This window comes from Pteropus alecto, unplaced genomic scaffold (genome assembly GCF_000325575.1).
Source record: "Pteropus alecto unplaced genomic scaffold, ASM32557v1 scaffold97, whole genome shotgun sequence".
Taxonomy (NCBI): Eukaryota; Metazoa; Chordata; class Mammalia; order Chiroptera; family Pteropodidae; genus Pteropus; species Pteropus alecto.
In genome coordinates this window covers 5,115,374-5,119,889 of record NW_006439713.1, presented here as the reverse complement: position 1 = coordinate 5,119,889, position 4,516 = coordinate 5,115,374, and positions in this window count along the sequence as shown.

Here is a 4,516-nt window from a genome sequence, read left to right as displayed (position 1 = left end):
TGGTGGACGTGGCAGACAAGTACTTAGAACTCATTGCCACCTGCTTCTGCATGCTGAAGGGGAGCAGAGCTTGCCACCCCAAAATATGCCTCTTTGGGATATTGATTATTTTAAGCTGGTTATTTTTAAGACATAAAAGACTCAGGAAGAGTCTTTGATCTTCCCCCTAACAGCCTAAAAGGATTCAGATAGAGAGCCTGCTCCATCCAGGAAGGGATCACAAACGTCACAAACATCACAAACATCACAAACAAACATGAGTATAGTGTAATAACAACTAGGTATGACGGACAGGGAGGAACCAAGCAAGGCCCCTTTGATCAAAGTCCTTTCTATGACCCATTGTTAAAGATGGCCCAGCAAAGATTCCTTTACCAAACTTCTTTTCCATCTACATGTGGATTGTCCTCTTCCCCTTTGAAGTCCCAAACCACATCCTGCCCCACTTTCTCTTTTGCCCGAGATAGAATATAAACCATAACTACCCCTTCTAGGGCCCCCAGTCTTATAAAATTTAATTACATAATTACACATGTAATTATGTAATTAAATTTGTAATTAAATTACATATGTAATTAAATTTGATGATTTTCTTCTGTTAATTTTTCTAATGTCATTTTAATTATTCAATCAGCCAGAACTTAGAAGGGAAAGGAGAAATTTTCACTTACCCCAAAATACCTTTCTGTAACTACAGAGGCCAGAGAGGGAAAAGTCACTCTATAAGTCAGTTATGTTATGCAACAAACCACCCTAAAGCTTAGTGGCTGAAACCAACAACCCTTTTATCATCTGTCATTAGCCTGCCACGGCTAGTCTGAGCTGGGCTCATTCACAGGGCTGTGGTTTATTGGTGAGGAGCCAGGTGTGGCTCTGCTCCATGCATCTCTCATCCTACTTCGGGGACAGCAGCCTAGTCCAGGCATGTCTTGATCATAGCATTAGCAGAGGTACAAGAATAGCAAGCCCTGATATGCACATGCTTTCAAAACTCTGCATGTGTCCCATCTGCCAAACTTCCATTCAACAAAGCAGGTCACAGTAGGGAAGGAACAACTTTCCTCTACCCACTCAGATTCAGTAGCTGAGACTCTGACAAAAGACATGTAAACAGAAGAAGAATGTATTATTATATATGAATACAAAGGCTTTCATGGAAAAGTGAAGAGCTAAGAAGCACTAGACCCAGAGGCTTATACACCATTTTACCAAAGAGTAATAAATTGTGAAAGTGTGATAAGTCGAAGGAAAAAGGTCAGGGCTTCTAGGGTGTGGTGAATTATAGGCAGGTAAATATATGGGGGAAATTAATGGAAGATAGGTTACTTTTGTAAGGTTTGTTTGCAGACCCATCTCAGTTTTCCATCTTCTTCATGGCCATAAAATTCCCCCAAGAGAAGGAATTCATGGCAGTCCTCACTTTTCAGAATTTATTAACTTATTAGTTTAAATTAAAAAAAAACTAAAATAAAATAAAAATAGAGTACACATCAAATTGGGAAGTTTTTCATTTTTTTTGTTTTTTAATTTAAATAATACCTGGTATTGGCAAGATTGTAGTAAAGTGGTATTTTCTTAGATTCTTGATTATGGATATAAATCTTTCTGAAGAATTTTGTCAACAGGTTACAACAGCCTTAGATTGTGTTATATTTATATACTTTAACCATTAATTCTACTTCTAGAAAGTTATCCTCCTAGAGATGTAATCAGTGACAAGGAGAAAATTCTGAGACATTCTAAATTAAATTACAGCAGCCAGACAGTAAGAGAGAAAAACAGACCTGTCGGTTTGTTCATGGCTGCTGGCCAGATAACGAAAGCCTGATGACATTCGTTCCATTGCCTATTGCAACTCGGATTAATTTCCAAGTGGCTGTTTCTGCAGATTATTTTAGCCAGTTACTATCTAACTGCAGGCATCCCAATCATTGTTTACAGCTGGGCTTTCTGGACTGCAGCCCACAGCCAATCTACAGAGGTGGACATTTCTTTTCAGGGACTCTGCGCCTATCCCACGGCTGGTACCACATCACCTGTGCCTACACCTTTGCCTATGGCTAATGTAAATGCTTTCAGACTGCCTCTTACTTCCTTCTTCCCCTACCTGATGTATAAAAATGCTTGCAAAACTCTGGGACGATGAACATGCTGTCTTTCCTACCTAGCCATGCTGCTGGTGGTTTAGACTCCATATTCCAAGCCGGTCTTTTTAGCTAACATTTTGGCTCAACTTTAAAAAAAAAAACAAAAAACAAAAAACAGCTTCAGGAAGTTCTGGTCAAGATGGCGGAATAGACAGATTTTTTTTTAAACACATTTTTTCAGGGTTATCAAAATAATTTTAATAACACAGCTGTGTGATGTATGTAACATAATGTTGGTGCATTGTACATTTTCACCATGTGTTAGTTTTTTCCTACCCGTCTTTCCCCTGATGTAGCTGGGCTACAACTTGACTTAGAGACTGTATTAATTTTGATAAACTTCCAAAAGCCCTGACTTGCCAAATAAGTTTGAAAAATAAACTGGATCATGCTGTTATTTTGTTTAACCCTCACAATGCTGTATCACATAATAAGGTCTCCATGGACTTGGATTAAAATACTTCTGCAGATGTTAAAAAAACTTCAGTTGTGGAAGTTAAATTGCTTTTTATTTAACATCGGATGTGTATAATGCTTCATAGACATAATGGATCCTGAAATATGAGCAACCAAAATGGAAAACTGGACACAACTCAGATGTCCAAAATTATCAGAATGATTAAATTACAGTATGTCACATGATACGGTATTATGCCAATACTAGAAATCACACTTGATGAAATTTAATTTGTGATTTATTTAAAATTTTTCTGCCAATTTTATTTTATTATTATTTTCTTTCCTTTATGATTTATTTTTGTATTTTCTTCCAAAACCTTTTTTCCGATTATAAAAATATCTTAGATAGGCATCATTTATCTAGGTCTAATATTAAATATCTCTGACTGCATACATCTTAAAGCTTTAAACTCATTTCTCACAACCAACCACCTGGCGTCTTCAAGAATAAAGTGCTCCAAAAAAAAAAAAAATCACAAATATTGCAGTAGAGATTAAAAGAGATTTAAGGAATTATGATTCCTTAAATGCACCTTATTTGGTTCTTAATACAAATAAAATACTTTTTTTAATGAGACAGTTGTAGGAATTTAAATACTGGCTAGATATTTGATTAGCAATCGTTAATTTTTTTATGGTTACATCATGGTATCGTGGTGATGCTTGAACCAGAGTTATCTTTTACAGATTAAAACACACATAACTCTCACTGAGACCTTCAACAGACATTTTGTGATCATGCAAGGAGAAAGTGGGGATGTCTAAGAAGAAACGATAAAAGCTTTTCCCAGGAAAGAAATTTCATATTTAGCTGGATTCTGTGCCAAGTAAGTTGGATGATCAAAAAAGTGATAGAATGCCCCTGAATAAGGATCAATGAGAAGTAAGGCCCAAACTGACAAAAGTCCCATGGAATAGGGTAGGGCAGCATTTTTTTTTTTTTTTTTTGAGTACCTACTATGTGCTTTACTTCTGTTTTTTGCCTTCGACTTCAGGTCCTGATGCCTGAACTTTTTTAGCTTTTTTAAAAACTACTTTCTGATCGAAAAATCTGGAGCCACATTTGAGAAAACATCCTTTTAATGTGGTACTAGCTTGAGTTTCATCAAAAATGAGTCATCTAATCCCCACTAATTATGTCATGATACTTAAGGCATTCACTTTGAGGTCTGTTCGCAAGAGCAATATATTTCTGCTACACTTGAACTTTATTTGCTATACAACTTGGTTTTGTAGAGGTGGTCCCATTTGGAGAAATTGAAGTGTAGGTCTAGAATTAAGTATTGCCTGTAAAGCTAAGTACCCAGGGTACAGATCTTTCTTATCAGAAACAAATCTTTGAGGCCTCTGAAGACTGCTAACCTGGAACACAATTAGGAGAGTTAGTGAGGAAACTCACTAACCGGCGGGGAGTGGGGGACTGTTAATATCAATAGCCATCATTTATCCAGTGCTTACTTGGTATGCCTTTTTAAGGATGTTTAGGCAGATCCTTGTGTAGTCCTCATATTACTTCCATGAGCTGGTACTATTATTATCCTCATTTGACAGAGGAGGAAACAGGCTTCAGAAGTAATGGGATTGTAAAAAAATGAGAAACCGGAAGCAACTTGTAGAGTTTAAGGTGAATGAATACACAGGCAAGGTGAGAACCCTGTGACCAGGACACACCTGGAGGAGAAAAAAGGACGCCGTCTAGTGGCCATCCTGGTGGTTGGAAGCGGTTGGAATGTTTTTTTTGTTTTTTTGTTTTTTTTCCTTGGTGACATTGGTTAACGAAATCCAATAAGTTTCAGGTCTACAATTAAATAGTAAGGCATATATATATTATATATATTATGTTATATATAATATATATGCCTTATATATATTATATATAATATAATACATGTTATATATAATATATAATA